Here is a 25,892-nt window from a genome sequence, read left to right as displayed (position 1 = left end):
TCTTTCAGGTGGAAAGAGACCTCTGCAGTGCAAAGTGCTTTAATGCAGGTCTTGGGCTGGCTAAAGGATGCTTCTGGGAAATTACATGAGACATTTCCCTCCACACCCATAGGCTTCACACTTCCCTTCTGCATAATCTTTGGCTTTAGCTGAGATGACTCCAACCCTTCACACTACTTGGATGCTGAAAGAAAGAGCTGAGTGGTTGAATAAGTTCCACTGCCTTTCCCTTTAAATGAACATAGATGGAAATCCAGCTCAGATTCCCCCCCATTCTGTTCTCCCTCCTGTCTGCCAACGATAACCACTTTCTCTGTCTTGCTGTTGATGCAATTTAGAATGACATGCAGCAGGAGCACGCAAGATTAATGAAAATGTTCTGTAGTTCCTTCAAGTCTTTCTGTTGAGATAATGTAATATAGATTGATTTGAACCAGTCGTTTAGCCCGTCCCCATTTCCCAAGGGCATTGACAGATTTTTGTGTGATTGGGGATGGGTGGGGGGTGGGTCAGTCATATCACTGACCAAGCAAAGTGCCCTGTGCAAATCCTCTAATCCATTCCTGTCTTGGTTGTGTGTGTAATGCTGCTGGCCACTTAAAAACCCACAATTTTCTTGCCATGGCATTAGTTACTGAGTGATCTGCTGTATTTCCTATATTTGGAATAAGAAATACTACAATAAATAACATGATTCCCCTTCTGCCCTCTTTGGTAGTAGCAGCCACCCTATGGACCTGATCCAATGCTCAAAGAAAAGTCTCTAATCTCGGTGACCATTGGCTCAGGCCCTATGTATGAATTTACTCTGCAATTCAGATTTTTGGATGATAGGATTTTTTTTTCAGTTGCACAAATGATTATGTGGAACAGCTGTCTGCATTTTTATCTCACTCCTGCTCTATATTTTCTAACGTCCTTGAAGCCTTTCTCTTTTGCAGATTCTTTATCCTCTGCAATCTTGATAGTGCTGTCATTGGTAGTGAATATATATATTTTTAATTTCTTTGCTGCTGCCACCTCTCTGCTTTGCTCTGCTTCTGAATGCCGCATGTGTATGCCTGGTGCTGTTGCTGCTGGAGTGGCCAACAGCTGCTTTTCTTGATGAAGTGTTTTGTTCTGAACCCAAGCAGCCTTATTTTCCATGTCTTAATTGCAATGTGAACCTTCCCATTTCATTAGCTTTGAGAGCCATTTCTTGTCTCCTTCAATACTCTTGTTTGTTCTTGGTGCTTGTAACCAAGAATATTTACAAATAGGCAGAAGCCAGGAAAGCGAGATATGGATGCAGATCTGAATTTACCCTAACCAGTAGTAGTCTTAATTTTAGTGATAGAGTAGTACATATGGGATTGGGACCCCATTGTGCTAGGCACTGTAGATGGAGATAGTAAGGGACAGTCCCTGCCCCAAAGAGTTTCCAATAGATAAGACACACCAAGTGTCAGAGAGAGGAAATATTACCACCACCATTTTACAGGTCAGACACTGAAGTTCCAATTCACCAGGGACTAGTAGGACTGCTCCCACACTTAGTTAGTTAGGCACATGCTCAAATATCATGTGGTACTGGGGTCAGAAAGATTAAGTGACTTGCCTCTGTTATACACGAAGTCCACGGGAGAACTGGGAATTTAAGCTAGATCTCCTAAATCCGAGTCAAATGTCTTAACTTGTTGTCATTACCAAAAGTCTGGACATGCCCAGATCCACAATTTTTAGCTTGGTCCATCATATAGATAATAGCCAACTGCAAAGTTCAAGATTGGCTCCAAAATTCAGAGGCTATTTCAATCTGGATCCTAAATCCACTGGGTGTTTAGATCTGGCATTTTGATTCAGAATCACCGCTCACAAAGAAAAAGGAAAAAAAAGAGCATGGCCAGCTCTTTAAGAGCTCTTGGTTGTAAGTTATCTGGACCTGCTGATTTAACACTGTGTAACTTTAGAAGCTGCTGTTTAACATCCTCCTGAGTTCCTGTTGCAATGGTCCCCTCACTCCATCTATCCCAGCTTTTCAACGAAACTCCCTAAAACTTTGTTATCACTCTTCTATCTTTCCACCAACCCATCACTGTGATATCTGAGCCCTTCCAGCAGCGTGATAAGGCATAAGAACGGCCATACTAGGTCAGACCAATGGTCCATGTAGCCCAGTATCTTGACTTCGAACAGCGGCCAGTGCCAGATGCTACAGAGGGAATGGACAGAACAAGGGAATTATCAAGTGATCCATCCCCTGTCATTTAGTCTCAGCTTCTAGTACTCAGATGTTTCAGGACACCCAGAGTGTGGGGTTGTGTTCCTGACCATCTTGGCTAATAGCCATCGATGGGCCCAGCCTCCATGAATTTATCTAGTTCTTTTTTTAACACAGTTATACATTTGGCCTTCACAACATCACCTGGCAATGAGTTCCACAGGTTGACTGAGTGTTGTGTGAAATAGTACTTCCTTGTTTAGTTTTAAACCTGCTGCCTATTAATTTCATTGGGTGGTCCCTGGTTTGTGTGTCATGTGAAGGGGTAAATAAGACTTCCCTGGTCACTTTTTTCCCACCAGTCATGATTTTATAGAACTCCGTCATCTCCTCCCTGAGCTATCACTTTTCTAGGCTGAACAGTCCCAGCCTTTTTAATCTCTCCTCAGATGGAAGCCGTTCCTTACCCCTAGTCATTTTTGTTGCCCTTTTCTGAACCTTTTCCCAATTCTAATGTATCCATCTTGAGATGCAGCAACCAGAACTGAACACAGTATTCAAAGTGTGGGCGTATCATGGATTTATAGAGTGACATTCTGATATTTTCTGTCTTATTATCTATCCCTTTTCTAATGGTCCATAATATTGTGTTTGCTTTTTTGACTGCCGCCGCACTTTGAGCGGATGTTTTCAGAGACCAATCCACAATGACTCCAAGATCTCTTTCCTGAGTGGAAACAGCTAATTTAGGCTCCAACTTTTTGTGTGTATAATTGAGATTGTTTTCCAGTGTGCACTATTTTGCATTTATCAACATTGAATTTCATCTATTTTCTTGCCCAGTCACCCCATTTTGTGAGATCCTTTTGTAACTCTTTGCAGCCAGCTCTGGACTATCTTGAGTAATATTTTATTGAATGCAAACTTTGCCTCCTCACTGTTCACCCCCTTTCCCAGATCATTTAAGAATATGTCGAACAGCACAGGTCCCACCACAGATCCTCGGGGGATCCCACTATTTACTTCTTTCCACTGTGAAAACTGACCATTTATTCTTACTCTTGGTTTCCTAGCTTTTAACCAGTTACTGATCCATGAAAGGACCTTCCCTCTTATCCCCTTTGGTGTGGGACCTTGTCAAAGGCTTTCTGAAAGTCCAAGTGCACTACATCAACTGAATCACCCCTGTCCACATGCTTGTTGATACCCTCAGAGAATTCTAATAGTTTGGTGAGGCATGATTTCCTTTCCAGAAGCTGTGTTAGCTCTTTGCCAACATATTGTGTTAGTCCTATGTGTTTTATAATTCAGTTCTTTGCTATAGTTTCAATCACTTTGCCTGGTGCTGAAGTTAGTCTTACTGGCCTGTAATTGCCAGGATCGCCTGTGGAGCCTTTTTAAAATATCGGCATCAAATTAGCTATCTGCCAGTCATCTGGTAGAGGGGCTGATTTAAGTTAAGGCACATGACCAATATTGATCATGTGGGGTTTCTCTGTCTTAATGTTGTCATGGATATGTAGCTCTTTCCTTCAAAAATATTTTGTAGCCATTTTTCCTGTAGTGGACCGCCCCATCATTTTTTTTAAAAATCCAATTTCCAATTGATTAGCGGGCACATTGTACTTATTCTGGTTTGGTGGGAGTCTTGGGGGTGTACTCTCAATATTACATTCATATTTTGAGTGGATCCAGGAGTCATGCACAGATATTAGCCAACTGTGAAACTCAGTGTCATCACAAGCTGTAGCAATTTGACCTGTAGTGCATGAATACAATGCGCTTTACTCTAGAGGACACCATTTTAAAATTGCATTGTGTCTCGGGAAACTTACAAAAAAAACCCGGTCTAATTTAGTGACATTTCTGCATATTTATTTATTAAGAATTTAATTTAAGAAATTATTGTTAGGACAGCTTGCATGAAAACTCCTCTTTGTTACTTAGGGGAAAGGAGCTGCTCCCTGCTGCTTGTTCTTCCTTTGAAGTCATTATCCCCTGTCTGTCTGTGACCTCACAATGAATTTGTGTAGCTGTGATTAGGTACCCCAATGCTCACACTTCACAATGCCTTCTCATACAAGCTTCACCTTAACCAGGCACATGTCCGCTCTACCTAGGTCTTTAAGGCCACCTCCTAATGAGTCTCCCACCAGTCTCAGAGTAGCAGCCGTGTTAGTGTGCATCCACAAAAAAAAGGAGTCCTTGTGGCATCTTAGAGACTAACCAATTTATTTGAGCATAAGCTTTCGTGAGCTACAGCTCACTTCACTGGATGCATGCAGTAGAAAATACAGTGCGGAGATTTACATACACAGAGAACACGAAACAATGGGTGTTACCGTACACACTGTAAGGAGAGTGATCAGGTAAGGTGAGCTATTACCAGCAGGAAAGCGGGGTGGGGAGGGGAGAACCTTTTGTAGTGATAATCAAGGTGGGCCATTTCCAGCAGTTGACAAGAATGTGTGAGGAATGGGGGCGGCGGGGGGAGAATAAACATGGGGAAATAATTTTACTTTGTGTAATGACACAACTTGATTATCACTACAAAAGGTTCCCCCCACACCCCACTCTCCTGCTGGTAATAGCTCACCTTACCTGATCACTCTCCTTACAGTGTGTATGGTAACACCCATTGTTTCGTGTTCTCTGTGTATGTAAATCTCCCCACTGTATTTTCCACTGCATGCATCCGATGAAGTGAGCTGTAGCTCACGAAAGCTTATGCTCAGATAAATCTGTTAGTCTCTAAGGTGCCACAAGTCCTCCTCTTCTTCCCACCAGTCTGTGACACCCCCCAGTGCAAGTCATCTTACTCCTGCTTCTTCTGAGTTACACACTTCCCCAGATGATTATGTATCTGATACACCGCCAGGTCTTATGGAACGGACCAAATCACATTTTTAATTAAGGCCCATGGGAAGTGGCTGCAAAATTAGTGCTATGTACTCCCCGCTGTCGCTAACAGAAAGGCCCACTGATGGCAATGGGAGTCTTCACAAAGGCTAAGCATAAAATATGGCTTGTGTGTATGACTATTTGTATATGGCTCACGATTGCTCTCATGCTCCTTCCCCAACCTTCCCTTTTGCATTTTTTTCCCCTGTGCTTCAAGGTCAAAATACTGTCGATAACCTTTGTTTCTATTTTTAGTGTGTATTTAAGATAATTGTTTAGCTCTGCCAGAACATTGTGTTCCTGCAGTTTACTAGAGCATGAGAGAACTTTCCAAAGGATGGTTGGTTGCATGTATGTGCACCGTAGCTGTCCACAGAAACATTCACCCCACTGTTTTCCACTAACAAATGAGGAAACAGGCAAAGTGGATACCAATTTTGGGACAACAATGAAATGACAAGCAATAACAAGGAAGGCATTTTAACCTCGACGTACCCATGTGACATGACAGTGTTTAATCAAAGCCATCACTCTTGCTTCAGCTCCTAAGTAGCATGAATTACAGAAGGAATGAAGTGAATATATAAGTAGGACAGCATTGCATAACATACCTTCCAGCTGGAGAAATAATATTGGAGGCCTTTAATAGGCCTATTTGCAATCACCAGATTTAGTTTGCCCCTTCAGCCCCCTGGTGGAGGCATCTGGTGCTTACTTGTGGATAAGGATGTCAGAATTTGGCCTGTTGGGGTGAAAAATAAATAAATAGATTCTTTCCCCTAGACTATGAACAAAATAATCCCTCAACCAACCAACCAACTAACTGGAGTTTCTTTGCATCGACAATGTATATACTGTGACAAAGTTCCTGCTCTACCTTGGTGGGTCTTGCGCGTATTGGCAGATTTGCTCACCTTGGAGCTTCATGGCATTCCTCAGCTTGGCCATTTTTCTGAACCCACAGTCCAGGTTGACTTCTCCTGTGTCTGACCAGGAGTTGGGAGGATTTGGGGGAACACAGGCCCGCCCTCTACTCCGGGTTCCAGCCCAGGGCCCTGTGGAATGCAGCTGTCTAGAGTGCCTCCTGGAACAGCTGCGTGACAGCTACAACTCCCTGGGCTACTTCCCCATGGCCTCCTCCCAACACCTTCTTTATCCTCACCATAGGATCTTCCTCCTGGTGTCTGATAATGCTTGTACACCTCAGTCGTCCAGCAGTCCGCGTTCTCACTCTCAGCTCCTAGTGCTTCTTGCTCCCAGCTCCTCACACACACACACCACAAACTGAAGTGAGCTCCTTTTTAAAACCCAGGTGCCCTGATTAGCCTGCCTTAATTGATTCTAGCAGCTTCTTGATTGGCTGCAGGTGTTCTAATCAGCCTGTCTTAATTGTCTCCAGAAGGTTCCTGATTGTTCTGGAACTTTCCCTGTTACCTTACCCAGGGAAAAGGGACCTACTTAGCCTGGGGCTAATATATCTGCCTTCTGTTACTCTCCTGTAGCCATCTGGCCTGACCCTGTCACAAAACATACAAGTCTAACAGACTGCTATACAACCTGTCTTCCCAATTAAGATTTCTCCTGTTTGCAATATCAATAATTATAAAGAAATAATAAAGAAAATGAGAAGATTTAAGTATTCTGTATAGTATTACATAGAGCAGTACAGAAAGCACTTCTAGAGGTGACCAAGCGATGCAAAAAGGGATTTGTAATTATGCTCTGAAATAAAATATTGATGAATTTGGGGGGGAAAAAAAAACCCCTTCCCTGTTACCTTACCCAGGGAAAAGGGACCTACTTAGCCAGGGGCTAATATATCTGCCTTCTATTACTCTTATATAGCCATCTGGCCCGACCCTGTCACAATACATTCTCCTCCTGAGAAAGCGCAAAACTCTGCTTTCTGTTACATCAGGGTAAATCCAGGGCTTTCTTTTCTCAATAATAATTTTTAGAAAGGTAGCAGGTAAAGTCCACTCTGGGTAAACTGTTTTCTCCTTGTTAAGTTTTATGACGGTACATCTGTCTTCAGGGCAAATAGTTTTTGTTTTTTCTTAAGGGTTGCCTAGTTATGCCTGTGTGACACCGTTCTGTCTCTTAAATGTCCTCTCTTTCACCAGGCACCACTTTTAGAGCTGGACTAACACCTGCAGGTATTTTCTACAAACACTGATTAGAATTTGTTTCAGCCACACACACACCTCTATTGTGTGATCTGGCTTTTTCAGAGAAAGTGATTGAATTGGATCACTTGCTTGTGGAAAACAAATTTTAAGCCTGCACATGAAAAGGATGGGTTATTTTATATGTGATGGGACACTGCTTCCCACAGCATGGGGAAGAGGTTTCCAAACCCCCTTGCCAGAGCCCTGGCACAGAGGTCAAGATCAAGCTAGACAGAGATCTGGGCACATCCTTCATAGTTAGGACCACACAAGCAATTATACTGTGTCACTTTGACAATAGGACACTAAACAAAACCCAGTCAGTAAATCTTACAGGAGCCTAGATTTTCCATAAGAGATGCCTCTGGCTCAGAGTGGAAACAGTTCTGAACTTCTTCATGAAGGATAACTTTAGAAAGACTAACCTTGCAGCTCTTCTTAAACCATTCCCTCTCCTTGAGAGATCCAGATCATCAGGATCTTCATAAAATGATAAGTTATGCTTCTCCCAGCAGGGAACAGAAATGTGACAGGCTGACCAATTAAAAAACATAGACTGCACAACAAATGCAAGTGAATTGCTGTTGGCCCCTGGACATTCCATAAGGCCAAAGAAGCTTAGTTCATCGATGGGAGTGAATTATTTGCTCAGCTCTTTCCATCTCTTTCTCTCTCTCTCTCATTATTTCTTCTCCCAAAGATCCAAAGCACATTCTACCAATGCCACCTCTGTAGCACTTTAGACCGACAAGTCTCTGAACTGCTGCTCATCTGGAAGTGAGAGCTCAAATCCTTATCAGTCTTATCACTCTTTAGACAGATATTTGGCTTCCTTCTCAGTTGGGAAAATTAGGGTCGGCTGATGCAAAGCATCACTGTGCATTTAGGCCCAGGCCCTTGAAGCTCAGATCAAGGGTGCCACCAATAGTGGGTGCTCTTTCGGGGAGCCCGGCAGAGGCACCAGTAAGGAGGGGAAAAAAGGCAGGTAGGAGGACCCTGATGACAGATTGGCCATCTGGCAGGAATTTAGAAGCTGCCCCTGTATGGAGAGCCTTATGGATGGAGCTGCAATTATGAGCTGGCTGCTCCCTGGGGAGGGGAGAGAAGAGGTAGGCTGGTGCGGGTTTGTGTTGGGACTTGGAGAGACACTGGATCTGTGGCATGAGAAGTTTTCAGTGATACACACTTCTAGTGGGAGCTGTTTCCAACATGCCGTTAAGTGACCGCTCAGACCTGAAATGACAGGGAACGTGGGGTTGTAGGGATATATGTCCTTGTTCCTGTTGTCAGGCTGGCAGTGGCAGGCCTTGTGACATGCAGCATGGCTGGGCGGCACTGGCAGCCCCCACAACCTACTATGGTTAAATCCCAGTTTGCTGAACTGGACAGGAAGCTAAATGCAAGAGCAGGCTAAGATTCAGCCAGGGCAGCAGCCAGATAAGGGGCGCAGGGAGCCTCCAGACATTCTTTTCTAAATGTTCCTTTTCGTTTGTCGGTGCTGGGGGTGGCGTTGGACTAACAGATGCAGCCAGGGTTTGCAGACGTGCACTGACAGAGCTGGGATGCCAAAGAAGCAGCCACTATGTCAGTGTACCAAGCACAGAAAGCAGGTTCCCTCACACCCCGCCGTGACATTGCCCATCTAATTACATTAAAATGTTGGCAGCGGCAGGAGCGGTTGCCATGGCAATGTCACTCTGGCCTCTGCTGCAGGAGGTCCCTGTGACGGGCGTTCCTAGGTTCCCCCCCTGCACTCCCACAAAGGCGGGGATTGCTCAGGAATGCAAAAGCAGGAGTCATTAGCAAATACATAAATAAAGCAAGGCAAATCAAATTAAAAATGGCGGCAGCGGCTGGCCGTCACCAGGTGTTGTACCCTATTGAATCCACAGGCGGCATGGGACGAATGATCCTTGATGATCAGCTGCCATTTGTTCCTTGGGCTCTCATTCAGCACTATGTTTTTTAATTAACAGTGGCCTCAGCACGTCCCCGGCAGGTACAGCTCACCAGAGCAGCAACCTCATTCATGAAACCTCATCTTTCCCATCTCCGTTTGTGTCATAAATATAAAGGGGAGGGTAAACGCCTTTAAAATCCCTCCTGGCCAGAGGAAAAATCCTTTCACCTGTAAAGGGTTAAGAAGCTAGGATAACCTTGCTGGCACCTGACCAAAATGACCAATATGGAGACAAGATTCTTTCAAAAGCTGGGGGAAGGGAAAAAACAAAGCTCTCTCTGTCTGTCTGTGTGATGCTTTTGCCGGGGACAGAACAGGAATGGATTCTTAGAACTTAGTAAAAGTAATCTAGCTAGATATGCATTCGATTATGATTTCTTTAAATGGCTGAGAAAATAAGCTGTGCTGAATAGAATGGATATTTCTGTTTTTGTGTCTTTTTGTAACTTAAGGTTTTGCCAAGAGGGATTCTCTATGTTTTGAATCTGATTACCCTGTAATGTATTTACCATCCTGATTTTACAGAGCTGATTTCTTTTTTACTGTTTCTTCTATTAAAATTCTTCTTTTCAAGAACTGAATGCTTTTTTCATTGTTCTTAAGATCCAAGGGTTTGGGTCTGTGTTCACCTATGCAAATTGGTGAGGATTTTTACCAAACCTTCCCCAGGAAATGGGGTGCAAGGGTTGGGAGGATTTTGAGGGGAAAAACGTTTCTAAACGGGCTCTTTCCTAATAAAATAAACCCGGATAAAACGTTTGGTGGTGGCAGTGAAAGTCCAAGCGCAAAGGGTAAAATAGTTTGCACCTTGGGGAAGTTTTAACCTAAGCTGGTAAAAGTAAGCTTAGGAGGTTTTCATGCAGGTCCCCACATCTGTACCCTAGAGTTCAGAGTGGGGAAGGAACCTTGACAGTTTGTAAATCACGGCTAGTGCCTCGGTAGGAAACGTCCTGGGCTCACGTGCCCGTGGGAGATGCACATCATCCCTTCATTCCTCACTTAACAGATGCCATGTTTTCAACCAGATTGGCAATTTTATTCAAGTCTTCGTTAAAAATGTGTTCCTCCTTTGGCACCCAACAGTCCCCGTGCCCTGCTCCAGTGGCAGGAAGGGGCTGCAAAGCTGGTGAAGAGGAATGGCTGCTGAGAAAAGGGTGTGATCAGAGTGCTAATGTGCTCTTGCAATCCCTGGCTGCTAGAACAACTCCTGGAGCCAGGAGACAACCGAGTGTAAGTTAGAGCAGCCCTGTGGGTGCTCTGCCTTATGATGGAGGTCATAGCACCTCCTGGCTGGTCCCAGGATCAAGAGTCATAAAAGTGAGGAGGAGTCACCTTTGCCTTCCCTATCAAGGCCCTGTATTGAGCACAGCTCAGCCAGAAGGACGGATCTGGCCCACTGAATCTACCAGACCAGCCACTTTCTTAACACATGCGCACATGCGTGCTCTCTCTCACTATAGAGTAAGACCTGAGTACAAAAGACATAATCATCAGTATCAGAACCTTCAGAGTGATGCTCTGTGAACAAGATGTACTGTTCTCTCTTCTCCTACCTGTTAAATGATGTTCCTATGTTTAATGATCTCTCTGTCTCTAATGTGAGTCATATTTTCAACCTTGGGAACCTGTACATCAAGTACCCTGAATCCTCATTGCCCAGCAGCTGGAGTCACTGGGCTGGACAGGTGAGGAGGAGGGGACAGCATCCTCAACCACGCCCCCTGCTGCAGAACTGCTTTGCCCCAATGGCTGACCTAATACTGCCCTCAGTGCAGGCTGGGGGAATAGAGGGCACGCGCAACTGTGGATCTTTCAGTCCTTCCTCCAGTATGCTCCTGCGTCACACCCAGCTGCCTCTGTGAACTGCTGTGAACTCAGGGAGACCCTTTGCAAAAGGGACCATGTGCTGCACAAGGGATGCTCGTTCCCCTAAGGCATCCGGAATGGAATGGCACAGAGGGAGCATGCTCAGTAGCCGCCTTTATTCTGCCCTCAAATGGTGCAATGAGTGCATCTCTGGCTGATACATTCCTCCTGCCAATAGGTGACCAGACTGATGGAGTAAATCAGGAACAGGAAGGTGCTTGCTCCAGATTAGCTTTTAAACAGAACTTCTGCCTATGTATCTATCTGTGCACTTATGCAGCCTCACCACAGTGTCTGAGTTTGTGTGCCCTGTTGGAGAAACGTGAGCCTATGTACTATTGTCTCAGGGCACGATCCTGTGAGATGTTGAGCACAAAAGGCACTGGAAGTTGAGGGCATGTAGTACTTTGCATGATCAGACCGTACATCCTTAACCATAGATTTGTGGAAGCAAACACAAAAGAAATGAAGCAAATTCAGGTCAAAATTCAAGTGACCTTCAAGGCCTCCCTGACCCCTCCTTCTCCCCCCCCTCCACGGAAAAGAGGGAGGAGTATTTGCCCTACCCTAGCTGAAAGCTCAGTCATAACTTTGTCTTTTGTGTCTTTTTGTAACTTAAGGTTTTTGTAACTTAAGGTTCACTTAAAATACAGCCATAGCAATATTCTATATTATCTGACAAACAGTACATTCTAACGAGCTGGAATTTCCTCACCTACAGTCCAAACGCACATTCAGCTCTTGGTGCTGTCTTAATATAAATGAAAAAGAATCCCTTTCAGAAGTGAGCTGTAACTTTTATTGTACACACCAAATCATCATTTCCCCTTTTCTCAATGTGAGAATTTGCATGTGCCACTGTGTAGTTTAGATGACTAAGATCATTTTGATGAAAGCTGCAACTGTTGTCAGCAGTGCCAGGATAAACAGCCACTTTTCAGCAGCGGAACTTTAACATTCAAGTTGTCATGCTGGGTCCAAACTTTTACCTTAAAATGGGCTGAATGTAGCAAAATCTTATTTTTTTTCAGTATGTCAAACTTTGTGACCTGCTCTAACGCACAAACCTTGGTATATGTAGCACATTTGCACCTGCACATCGCGGGCTAGATTGTAACTTTACAATCTGCTCTGAGTGAGGGGCAGTGGTCTGCCCCAGGAGCAGACCAGACAGTAAATTGTTAAGCAGGATGCATTATAGAAGCCTCTATGGATGACGAGACAGACTGTTATTGTCAGGAGCAAAAGTTTATTCCAGATAATATTGAAAACATTCACGGGTCTCATCAGTCAAAAGTTCTGTCAGGTTTGTGACTTAGTCAGCTTGGACCTAAAAAACAAAATAAAACATCTTTGCTGCAGTGATTCTATTGTAAAAAGTCTATTAGTGAAATGAAATTGCAGAGGTGGAAAAGAAATCCCTTGAATTGAACAGTGTAAAAGCAAATTAAATGGAGAGTCTTCAAAACAAAAAGGCCAGGAGAAGGGTCAGCCTGCCACAAAAGCTTAAAAATGCCCTTCTGCTATACAGCTACAAATTGTAGCTCTGCCACAGATGTCCTGTGTGACTTTGGGCAAGTCACTTAGCCTTTCTGTGCCTCCATTCCCCATCTGTAAAATAGGGCTAATAGCACTGTTATACCTTACAGGGAGGTTATGAGGATAAAAATGTTAAAGATTGGAAGGTTCTCAGATACTAGGGTGTGGGGGAGACCAGATAAGTTTCTGCAATTTGAACTGGACACTTGTTTTCCCCCAGAAAAATGTAGATTCAGGACAAGTGAAACAATTTGTGAATTTGGGTCAGTTTCAGCAAATTGTTTTGGTCAAATTAAAAAAAATCTGAAAAGTCAAAATGTTTTGTTTGGGAATTTTACCCATTTTTATCAAATAAAATTTTAAAAGAGTTTAAACCACAAATTAAATGGAATGTGTTTTGTCTCAGGCTGAAAGAAATATTTTCCACTTTTTTGTTTCTCTGGAGATATTGCAAAACTTTTGTTTCAGGTCAACTCAAACTACATATATTTATTTTTGATTCTTTGGTTCGACCACCCAACCGAAAAATCAGTTATTCCTGCAGCTGTACCTATGGTAGAAAGCAGTTCCTCCGGTGAAACACAGATGCTGATTCTCAGGCAGCTGTGCAAACTAGGGGAGTTAGCACAAATCTGGGGCTGGAAGGATTCTCCAGTATGGCTGCACCCAGCAAGATAGACCTGCCCCAAGTTAGTCCCTCACTTAGATGGGTTTTAAAAAAAGACATTCCTGGGAATACTGTAGACAGGAAAACATCTGCTCCTCTGTTGCACCTCACCCCATCTCTTCCCATGCAGTATTGCAACTACATCTTGATCCTGTTCCTGTTGAAATCATTTGCAAAGCTCACAATGACTTCAGTGGCAGTAGGATTAGGATCTTGTTTTGTTAAAATCTTTGGTCTATGTGGGCCAGTTGCTCTCCTTAGTTCAGTGGTTTGTGGAACAGGTAGTCCATGAGAGCTGGTTGGTCACATGATGCTGGCTTTTCTTGTTGTTTCCAGCTGCTCAATTGCATTCAGATGGTTAAAGATGCATTAAATAGCATCCTAATGTAACTTTTCCCTATAGGCCACTGCTGTAGTTAACATAGCAATGTTATGTGAATTGCTAACAGTAGGAGTTGGTTTCCATCACTTGGAATGGGGGGGGGCTGTCTGTGCTACGGTCAATGCAAGAAGAGGTGTCCATGAGACAATTTCACTATTAAGTTCTCACATACACTGTGAACATGTCTGAGAAGCCCTCCCTGAGATGATCATACACAGATGGAGACTTCTGGATACAGCCCCGTTTACATTTTGTTTTCCAGCTGGCTGATGTTGGGAGAGCTCTCAGTATAGAAAAGGACTAGTGCCCAGTGAGATGTGCTGAAGACCACCTCTTGGTAAATATCCCCCAGAAGTTTCCAGGACAAATTTAAATGACACTAATCCTTTGAACTATAGTTAAAGACTATCTTGGTTTCAGTGTCCTCCCCCTCTTTTTTAACTGGTACCTTGCTGATCATTGCTAGCCATATGATGTGCAGAAACTACTTCTTTTACCCTTTCTTTTCTCTTCCTTCTCCATTTACTTGTTCTTTCATTCCTGCTATTCAACTTGCTTTTTGTCTACCCCAGTTAAAAACAACTTAACAACAGAACATGTAACTAACAAGATCTTGTGCAACTTACAAAAAGACTCATTTGTTTGTGTCTTGTTCTCCATCCCCAGCAATTTAGCTGTGTCCTTTAGACTGTGAGTTCTCCAGAGCAGGACAGCCTCTTGCTCTGGGTTCATATGGATATTGTTTTAGAATAATAGAATATCAGGGTTGGAAAGGACTCAGGAGGTCATCTAGTCCAACCCCCTGCTCAAAGCAGGACCAATCCCCAACTAAATCATCCTAGCCAGGGCTTTGTCATGCTGGGCCTTAAAAACCTCTCAAGAAGGAGATTCCACCATCTCCCTAGGTAACCCTTTCCAGTGGATCACCATACTCCTAGTGAATTTTTTTTTCCTAATATCCAACCTAAACCTCCCACACTGCAACTTGAGACCATTGCTCCTTGTTCTGTGATCTGCCACCACTGAACAGTCCAGATCCATCCTCTTTCAGGTAGTTGAAAGAAGTTATCAAATCCCCCCTCACTCTTCTCTTCTGCAGACTAAACAATCCCAGCTCCCTCAGCCTCTCCTCGTACGTCATGTGTTCCAGTCCCCTAATCATTTTTCTTGCCCCCCGCTGGACACTTTCCAATTTTTCCACATCCTTTTTGTAGTGTGGGGCCCAAAACTGAACACACTACTCCAGATGAGGCCTCACCAATGTCGAATAGAGGGGAATGATCACGTCCCTCGATCTGCTGGCAATGCCCCTACTTATACATCCCAAAATGCCGTTGGCCTTCTTGGCAACAAGGGCACACTGTTGACTCGTATCCAGCTTCTCATCCGCTGTAACCCCTAGGTCCTTTTCTGCAGAACTGCTGCCTAGCCATTCAGTCCCTAGTCTGTAGCGGTGCATGGGATTCTTCCATCCTAAGTGTCCCTGTTGAACCTCATCAGATTTCTTTTGGCCCAATCCTCTAATTTGTCTAGGTCCCTCTGTATCCTATCCCTACCCTCCAGCGTATCTCCCAGTTTAGTATCATCTGCAAATTTGCTGAGAGTGCAATCCACGCCATCCTCCAGATCATTAATGAAGATATTGAACAAAACCGGCCCCAGGACCGACCCTTGGGGCACTCCACTTGATACCGGCTGCCAACTAGACATGGAGCCATTGATCACTAGAGGTGACACTAGGCCTCCAATGGGGCCTTTGGAGGTTGCCATGATGTAAATGTTTATTAATAAAATTGATTAGGGCCAACTCCTACAGGCCTTATGGAGTCAAAATCCCCGTTGATTTCAGTGAATTAGAAAACAAACAGATGTTCAAACTTTAATCCAGATCGCTTCAACCTGGCCCTGAAGTGACTACCCAAGAGACCAGCAAAAACTGGTCAGCTAAACAGAGTGGGATCCAAAATTGTGCCCTCATTGAAGTCAATGGAATTATTCCACACCTAAACAGATAGAAATGAGAGCAGAATTTGGCCGAGGCTCTTTAAAAGTAAAAGAAAACTTTTGTGAAAACCTTGGGGGAGAAATCCAGGTATGAGATTTTTGACTAAGGATTGGAAGATTTGGCCCTTGAGAGAGAGGGTTTCACTATATTCTTAATTAATGTTCTTCTTGTCCAAAGTTGAGCCTGATCTTGCAGTAGGAACATCCAAAACTATATTGTTATGTTCGATTTCTTCCCAGATGTGGCCAAAGGATAATCAGAGAAGATGACACTGGGATCATACGTGTTTTGGGAAGAAACAAGAAACCAAGGTAAGGTAACGTTATGTGGCTTCTAATATTGTGGAATAAATAGATGACCATTTTGTTTGAGGTGAAATAACTTTTTCACAGATCAAAAAAGCTTGAATTAATACCCCCCGGGATAACCAGGCTTACCCCTCCCCCCCATCCCAATTGTCTTTTTTTCCTTTGTTTTTCAGGAAAAGATTGGAGGCTCTGACTCATTCTTTGCTATTGTAACTCCATCTGAAATCTATGGAATTACTTTAGCAGACAACTGTGAGTCTGCACATCTGCCAGATCCAGACAGGCTACTAAGCTTCTAATTCCTTGGGGGAAAGGCACAATTCTAGCACATACACTAAGAGAACTAGCTTTAAAATTGACATTGGCTGGGCCAGGGGAGCAAGTGCTGCAATAATCAATATAGGAATGTAAAAATACTCAGTCCACGCCAAGTAATTGGTACCGTGCAGAACTTTTTAGAAAATGTCACTTCTCAAATAAATTGGTTAGTCTCTAAGGTGCCACAAGTACTCCTTTTCTTTTTGCGAAGACAGACTAACACGGCTGTTACTCTGAAACCTTTCCTTTTCTTAAGCACAGTACTTCCAATGGGAATATTCTGCATTGGAGACATAGGTGTAGTTTGACTTCTATATTTGGGGGCGCGGCTCCAGTCAGTCCAATGGGGCCGTGTGTGTGTGGGGGGGGCAAATTCCGTGTCTGCCTGAGGCTTGCAGTTTGGGGGGCAATGCCCCTTTGTCCCTCCAAAGTACACCCATGGCTAGAGGATGTGGCAATGTTACCGCTGAATGTGCCACTTTTTAGAGAAAAGGGGCCCAACTCTGACCTTGCATACATAGGCACAATACCCACTGACGTCAGGAGGAGATGGGACAGTGTATCTGTCTTCCTTCAGTGCTGGAGAGTCATGTGTCTGAACCCTCTGGGCCGACTTCTCATATCCTTCCTTGGGATGGATAGCACTTTTCTCCACAAGGAGTCCCGTTTACTTCAGTGGGATTATTTATGGGGCAATGTACTATTTAGCACAAGGAAAGGTATCACAGTCTGGTCCTATCTAAGTAAATAGTAGTGGGAAGTAACAAGTTTCAACGCAAGTGTAACTGATGCTTACACTGGGTGGCTTCCTGACCCCTCTAGTGGCTGGTTAGCTGCTGCATTTGAGATAACAGACCCCACCCACTTTTTTAGCCCAGGTAGAAATGTGCATAAGTTTAGATCCAGAGGTCCTAGGTTTGATACCTTCTGGCATCAATGCCCTCTTCCCCCAGGGGTGCTAAGTTACATAAGAACAAATCACACTGAGGTTAAGTACATTAAAAGCAAAATGGACGACAGGTTGATTAATACCAATATCATATTCTCTTGTAGCTGGCACTGTACATGAATATGTAGGGAAGCTATGGGGTTAATATTATGAGCTACCCTAGTTATTAGCTGGGATTCAAGAAAAGATAAAAGAACAAGTCTGATCAATAAGAATCATTTCTACATCTGAATAATTCAAAAAAATCAGTCAAATTTTGAAATAATGAGCTCATCAAAGATGGAACAATTCATATTTGCATATCTCTTTGTAGCATGGAGAATGTGTACAACAAGTGCATGAGCAATCATCATCACAGCTCATATTTTCTTATTAGGATTTATGTAAATCTAGAAATAATGTACAACTTATTAACGAATCCAGTAGATAAACAGAGGGAAATAAAAATCAGTAAAACTTAATTTTTCTGACTCAGACAAAGGATAGAACTTCATTAGACACAGGACAATGTCATTTTTTTATTTTTAATATGGAAATACCATTTAACTAAGGTTTAATGGATGGATAACATGAATGGTCATGTCGGTTTCTATTTAAAAAAAAGGGGGGCACAATAATATTTCAAAAGGGATTTGCTTTGATTTCTACCAATAAATAAACCCATTTCACACACAAGAAGAGTGATTTTGTTTGAGAAAGTTTTCAATTTGTAGTTTAGTATGTTGCTATTTAAGTAGTTAAATGTACAGCAGAAAGTGTATGGAATTCTGCCTGCGGTGCTGTACACCTCAAATGGTACCCTTCTTTGGCATGTAAGTGCTGATTGTGATGCCCATGTGAGAGTGTGGCTGTCAGTACATAAGGTGAATTACTGTATTCAGCTGAAGCTTTGAAATAGTCCTACTTTTCTGGTATTATCACCGTTATCCAAAACTGGAAAAATAGTTTCCCCAGTGATGCATTAGAAATGCAGAAAATGTTCATATCTTGCTTTCTGTGGCTGCTTAACAACAGCACACACCTTTCTTCCTCCTGCAACCGCTGTACCAAAGCCAATTTAAAAATCATTCAGCAAATGAAAAGATCATTCTCATATGATAACAAAGGAAATGAAAGAAGCAGTACTTTTATCTCCACTTGCCCAGGAAAGGAAATGTAATATTTTAACCCAAGAGCAGAGCTGCACACTTGTATACAAAAATCAGTAAAGGAGTTCATTTCATTAACAGCTTTGCTCTGGCCCTAAGATCATTCTATTTTTATTTACTCTTAACACTTACCAGATTGCTTTCATTTTACAAACTAGTACAAGGAAGAAAGGGTATTGTAGTATGTTTCCTTAACTGGAATCTATATTTGCCTTCAACTGAACGGGCGGCAGTGTGAAACACAATAACATTTTTCAAAGAAAAAATGAAAAGAAAACCCCTTTCTAAATGAGATTGAAATGGGATTTATTCTATTTTGAGGCAAAACATTTGTTTGATTAGAGAAGAAACGTAACAGGAAAAAGACAGGCAGATTCGGCCAACTTTACTCTCTTTGAGAAGCACTTTACTTCATGAGTAGCGCCACTGAAACCAGTGGCAATGCTTCTATAGTACGGTATTACTCGGCATTGTAAGTGGTAGAACCTAGCCAAGAAAGAAGATTCCAAGGAGACAGAGGTCAAAGCAGACAGTTTAGTCATCTTAGTAGCTGTCACGCTTCTTCTCAGCACAGCTCTTCCCTCTTGCTTAAATTCAGGTGCAAACGCAAACATTAGTTCCAAGGATCATCTTTTGCCCACACCATTCACTTCTTGCCAGGAATGCAGCAGGCCCATAGGGTCCTGGAGGCATGGCAAACAGAGACAGAGATGGCTTTATTATTGTTTGTGTCCACAGTGCCAAGAACCCTAGTTATGGACTAGTTTCAGAGGAACAGCCGTGTTAGTCTATATTCGCAAAAAGAAAAGGAGTATTTGTGGCACCATTAGAGACTAACCAATTTATTTGAGCATCAGCTTTCGTGAGCTACAGCTCACTTCATCGGATGCATACTGTGGAAAGTGTAGAAGATCTTTTTATACACACACAGAATGAAAAAATACCTCCCCCCACTCCACTCTCCTGCTGGTAATAGCTTATCTAAAGTGATCACTCTCCTTACAATGTGTATGATAATCAAGTTGTGCCATTTCCAGCACAAATCCAGGTTTTCTCTCTCCCCCCCACCTCTCCCCTCCTCCCCCCCCCCCCCGCACAAACCCACTCTCCTGTTGGTAATAGCTTATCTAAAGTGAAAGTGGGTTGTAAGGAGAGTGGTCACTTTAGATAAGCTATTACCAACAGGAGAGTGGGTTTGTGGAGGGGGGGGAGGAGGGGAGAGGTGGGGGGAAGAGAGAAAACCTGGATTTGTGCTGGAAATGGCACAACTTGATTATCATACACATTGTAAGGAGAGTGATCACTTTAGATAAGCTATTACCAGCAGGAGAGTGGGGTGTGGGGAGGTATTTTTTCATGCTTTGTGTGTATAAAAAGATCTTCTACACTTTCCACAGTACGCATCCAATGAAGTGAGCTGTAGCTCACGAAAGCTTATGCTCAAATAAATTTGTTAGTCTCTAAGGTGCCACAAGTACTCCTTTAGTTATGGACTAGGATCTCATGGTGCTAGGTGCTCTACAAACAGAACACAAAGATGGTCCTTGCCCTACAGCCCTTGTAATCTAAGTATAAGACAAGAGACAACAGATGGATGCAGACAAAAAGATGGAGGAGCACAAGGAAACACTGAGACAATATTGGTCAGTGTGTTAGGCTGCCACTGTGCAGAAGCCACGGCCTCTCTGTTAAGTGTTTTGTAGGCATTGCAGCAAAGAAGAGTTTTTAAGGGGGGATTTGAAGAATAATAATCATAGAACTGGAAGGGACCTTGAGAGGTCATCTAGTCCAGTCCCCTGCACTTGTGGCAGGACTAAATAACATCTAGACCATCCCTGACAGGTGTTTATCTAACCTGCTCTTAAAATTCTCCAATGATGGAGATTCCACAAACTCCCTAAGCAATTTATTCCAGTGTTTAACCACCCTGACAGTTAGGAAGTTTTTCCTAATGTCCAACCTAAACCTCCCTTGCTGCAATTTAAGCCGATTGCTTCTTGTCCTATCCTCAGAGGTTAAGAAAAACAATTTTTCTTCCTCCTGCTTGTAACAATCTTTTACATATTTGAAAACTGTTATGTCCCCCCTCAGTCTTCTCTTTTTCAGACTAAACAAACCCAGTTTTTTCAATCTTCCCTCATGTTTTCTAGACCTTTAATAATTTTTGTCGCTCTTCTCTGGACTCTCTCCCATTTGTCCACATCCTTCCTGAAATGTGGCCCTCAGAACTGGACACAATCTCCAGTTGAGGCCTAATCAGCGCAGAGTAGAGTGGAAGAATTTCTTCTCATGTCTTGCTTACAACACTCCTGCTAATACATCCCAGAAGGATGTTCGCTTTTTTTGCAACAGCGTTACACTGTTTACTGTTTATTTAGCTTGTTGTCCACTCTGACCCCCAGATCCCTTTCTGCAGTGCTCCTTCCTAAGCAGTCATTTCCCGTTTTGTATGTGTGCAACTGATTGTGCCTTCCTAACTGGAGCACTTTGCATTTGTCCTTATTGAATTTCATCCTATTTACTTCAGATCGTTTCTCCAGTTTGTCCAGATCATTTTGAATTTTAATCCTATCCTGAGCTAGCCTTGAGGTTATTTCTGAGGAGCGCCTTCCAACTGTGACAGTAGCATGGGAGAAAGCACAAAGGTGCTTGTTTGAAAAGTTATCAGATGAGTGATGGAAGCTGTGTATCACCTCTGTGCTTTCCAGAGTCTGGGTTGTTCTGTGGGCTGGTGCACTCACCTGTTCTTAGTTGACTATCTGGGCTGTAGTGTAGTTCAAAATCCCACAGAACCATTCATTACTTGCCCACCCCCTGTCAGGCCCACCAATGGCATGTTCCCTGTGCTGGGATTTTCAAGGACAACATGGGGACTCTTATAGCAGACAGGCTATTCCAACCTTGGGTATATTTTCCCTTTGCTGTTCAAAGTTCCTGTAGAGCCTTTTAGAAGAGTGATTCTCAACCTTTTTTCATTTGCGGACTCCTAAAAAAATATCAAATAGAAATTTACTGTCAGTATAAATAGTGAGTTCTGTGCAGTCAATTTTCAGTCTGAGTCTTTCATAGACCCCAGGGGTCCACGGACCACAAGTTGAGAAACACTGTTCTAGAACATTAAGGGGCAGCAGCATATAACTAACTTAGATGCAATAGACACAGATAAAATTGACCTGGTTCTTACTGCGTGTGATCCCAGTTCTGCAAGGTACTTAAGCAGGTGCCTAACTTTAAGCACCTGAATCAACTCCATTGCCTTCAATGCGGGTGCCTCCTTCCATAAAGCAAGTACCTTGCTGAATTAGGGCATAATAAGCAATTACCTTGCAGAAGAGGGTCTTAGCCCTGATCTACACTAGTAGTTGAAGTCGAATTTAGCAGCGTTAAATCGATTTAACCCTGTACCTGTCCACACAATGAAGCCCTTTTTTTCGACTTAAAGGGCTCTTAAAATTGATTTCCTTACTCCACCCCTGACAAGGGGTTTAGTGCTGAAATCGGCCTTGCAGGGTCAAATTTGGGGTACTGTGGACACAATTAGACGGTATTGGCCTCTGGGAGCTATCCCAGAGTGCTCCATTGTGACTGCTCTGCATAGCACTCTCAACTCAGATGCACTGGCCGGATGGACAGGAAAAGGCCCGCAAACTTTTGAATTTCAATTTCCTGTTTGGCCAGCGTGGCAAGCTGCAGGTGACCATGCAGAGCTCACCGGCAGAGGTGACCATGATGGAGTCCCAGAATCGTAAAAGAGCTCCAGCATGGACCGAACGGGAGGTACTGGATCTGATTGCTGTATGGGGAGAGGAATCTGTGCTATCAGAACACCGTTCCAGTTTTCGAAATGCCAAAACATTTGTCAAAATCTCCCCAGGGCATGAAGGACAGAGGCCACAACAGGGACCCGAAGCAGTGCCGCATGAAACTTAAGGAGCTGAGGCAAGCCTACCAGAAAACCAGAGAGGTGAACGGCCACTCCGGGCCAGAGCCCAAAACATGTCGCTTCTATGATGAGCTGTATGCCACTTTAGGGGGTTCAGCCACCACTACCCCAGCCGTGTTGTTTGACTCCTTCAATGGAGAGGGAGGCCACATGGAAGCAGGTTTTGGGGACGAGGAAGATGATGATGATGAGGTTGTAGATAGCTCACAGCAAGCAAGCAGAGAAACCGGTTTTCCCGACAGCTAGGAACTGTTTCTCATCCTGGACCTGGAGCCAGTACCCCCCGAACCCACCCAAGGCTGCCTCCCGGACCCACCAGGCAGAGAAGGGACCTCTGGTGAGTGTACCTTTTAAAATACTATACATGGTTTAGAAGCAAGCACGTTTAATGATTAATTTGCCCTGGCTTTCGCGGCTTTCCTGGATGTACTCCCAAAAACTTTGCAAAAGGTTTCTGGGGAGGGCAGCCTTATTCCATCCACTATGGTAGGACACTTTACCACTCCAGGCCAGTAGCACGTACTCGGGAATCATTATAGAATAAAGCATTGCAGTGTATGTTTGCTGGCGTTCAAACAACATCCGTTCTTTATCTCTCTGTGTTATCCTCAGGAGAGTGATATCATTCATGGTTACCTGGTTGAAATAGAGTGCTTTTCTGAAGGGGACATTCAGAGGTGCCCGTTCCTGCTGGGCTGTTTGCCTGTGGCTGAACAGAAATGTTCCCCGCTGTTAGCCATGGGGAGGTGGGAAGGGGCTAGCCACGCACTGAGGGGAGGCAAAATGTGACCTTGGAATGAAAGCTCATGTGCTGTGTATGTAATGTCAACAGCAAGGTTTACCGTGAAAGAGTGTAACCATTGTTCTATAAAATGTGTCTTTTTAAATACATGTTGTGTGTATATATAAATCTCCTCACTGTATTTTCCACTGAATGCATCTGATGAAGTGAGCTGTAGCTCATGAAAGCTTATGCTTAAATAAATTGGTTAGTCTCTAAGGTGCCACAAGTACTCCTTTTCTTTTTAGTAATAACAGTGGGAATATTGGTTTCGCTGAGGTCTAAGCGAGTCAGTAAACTGCGCCAACGCACCTTTAGACATCCAAATGCACCTTCTACCACCATTCTGCACTTGCTCAGCCTGTAGTTGAACAGCTCCTGACTACTGACCAGGCTGCCTGTGTACGGCTTCATGAGCCATGGCATTAAGGGGTAGGGTCCCCAAGGATAACGTTTGGCATTTCAACATCCCCAACGGTTATTTTCTGGTCTGGGAATAAAGTCCCTTCCTGCAGCTTTTGAAACAGACCAGAGTTCCTGAAGATGCGAGCGTCATGTACCTTTCCCGGCCATCCTACGTTGATGTTTGTGAAATGTCCCTTGTGATCCACTAGTGCTTGCAACACTATTGAAAAGTACCCCTTGCGGTTTATGTACTCACTGGCTTGGTGCTCCGGTGCCAAGAGAGGGATATGGCCCCACCACAGTTAGGGAATCCCATTGCAGCAAATCCATCTACTATGACCTGCACATTTCCCAGGGTCACTACCCTTGATATCAGCAGATCCTTGATTGCGTTGGCTACTTGCATCACAGTAGCCCCCACAGTCCATTTGCCCACTCCAAATTGATTCCCGACTGACCGGTAGCTGTCTGGCGTTGCAAGCTTCCACAGTGCTATTGCCATTCGCTTCTCAACTGTGAGGGCTGCTCTCATCTTGGTATCCTTGTGCCTCAGGGCAGGGGAAAGCAAGTCACAAAGTTCCATGAAAGTGCCCTTACGCATGCAAAAGTTTCACAGGCACTGGGAATCGTCCCAGACCTGCAACACTATGTGGTCCCACCAATCTGTGCTTGTTTCCCGAGCCCAGAATTGGCATTCCACTGCATGAACCTGCCCCATTAGCACTATGATGTCCACATTGCCAGGGACCGTGCTTTGAGAGAAGTCTGTGTCCATGTCCTCATCACTCTCGTCACCGTGCTGACATCATCTACTCGCCTGGTTTCGCTTTGCCAGGTTCTGGTGCTGCCTATACTGCTGGATAATGCTTAATGTGCTCCTAATTGCCAAAGTGATTTGAGCGGGCTCCGTGCTTGCCGTGGTATGGCGTCTGCAAAGAAAAAAGGCGCGGATCGATTGTCTGCCTTTGCCCTGACGGAGGGAGGAGCGACTGATGACATGGCTTACAGGGTTGGCTTACAGGCAATTAAAATCAACAAAGGGGGTGGCTTTGCGAGAAACAGAATGGCCCCCTCAAGGGTAGAACTCAAAATCTCAAGGATAGAACTCAAAACTGGGTTTAGCAGGCTGCTGTTTTCACGGAGGGAGGGAGGAGAAAATGAATACAAAATAAATCTGGTCTATTTCTTGTTTTGATCCACTTCATCTATCTTTATACATCTTGCTGGCAGCAGACTGTGCAGTACGACCGCTAGGCATCGTCATCTCCTTGGTGCTTGGCAGAAGACGGTGCAGTATGACTGCTGGCCATCGTCTTCTGCTGGCTGCTGATTAAAAGACAGTGCACTGCCGGTAGGACTGAATCGCCATGAGATGAAACTTAAAAGGGAAATGATCTGGCTGAGTCGCTCCCATGTTTGCCCAGGTGTCCCTGACCTCATCGAGGTCGGTTAAAAGAACACCCTGGACTACGTCGATGATGGCTACCAGTCATACTGCACTGTCTGCTGCCAAAAGGCAATAAATTGTTGCTGTGTAGCAATGCAGTACCACGTCTGCCAGCACCCAGGAGACATACGGTGACGGTTAGCTGAGCGGGCTCCATGCTTGCCATGGTATGGCATCTGCACAGGTAACTTAAGAAAAAAGGCTCAAAACGATTGTCTGCCCTTGCTTTCACGTAAGGAGGGAGGGAAGGGGGGCCTGACGCTATGAACCCAGAACCACCCGCGACAATGTTTTTGCCCAGAATTTCTACCCAGAATTCAAATGGGCAGCAGAGACTGCAGGAACTGTGGGATAGCTACCCACAGTGCAACGCTCCGGAAGTCGACGGTTGCCTCAGTACTGTGGACACACTCCGCCGACTACATGCACTTAGAGCATTTGTGTGGGGACACACACAGTCGACTGTATAAAAACGCTTTCTACAAAACTGACTTCTATAAATTCGACCTAATTTCGTAGCGTAGACAAGGCCCTAGACTACTGTAAGACTATATTCCTTTCAAAAAGAGACTTCCAAATGGATAGGGTCTATAAAAATCATACACTGTGTGCTATGTATTTTTGGATGGTCACAGCCCTGTGCCATCCAGGGAAGACGTTGGCTGACTTGCACACTGGGGTTTTCACTAGCAGGTGTTCTGAGTAAACACTGTCACTAAAACTGCATTCACGCATGTCTGTGGGGGAAAGACCTCTTGCATCAAAGAGGCAGGGTAGATGAACAAATCATAATGCCTTACAGTCAAATCAGGGGCTCCAGTTGAGGGTGGGACCTTACTGTGCAGACACATCATAGGAGACAGTCCTTGCATCAAGGAGGCTACAGCCTAAATAGGCAAGATAGA

The 25,892-nt window shown here is 44.1% G+C and overlaps 1 long non-coding RNA gene across 1 annotated transcript in view; it reads left to right on the top strand.

Annotated features, from left to right (window-relative positions):
* Nucleotides 1-22,682, top strand: part of LOC140916733 (uncharacterized) — a 30,201-nt gene extending 7,519 nt beyond the window's left edge. The window contains exons 2-4 of the long non-coding RNA XR_012160629.1: nt 13,946-14,020; nt 15,928-15,999; nt 22,286-22,682. This is a non-coding gene — a long non-coding RNA (uncharacterized lncRNA). The remainder of the gene's footprint in view (nt 1-13,945; nt 14,021-15,927; nt 16,000-22,285) is intronic.
* The last annotated feature ends 3,210 nt before the right edge of the window (nt 22,683-25,892 follow it).

The sequence above is a fragment of the Lepidochelys kempii genome, chromosome 9, assembly GCF_965140265.1.
Source record: "Lepidochelys kempii isolate rLepKem1 chromosome 9, rLepKem1.hap2, whole genome shotgun sequence".
Lineage (NCBI taxonomy): Eukaryota > Metazoa > Chordata > Testudines > Cheloniidae > Lepidochelys > Lepidochelys kempii.
Note: the sequence above shows the minus strand (reverse complement) of the source record. Positions and strands in the feature narration are given on the sequence as shown.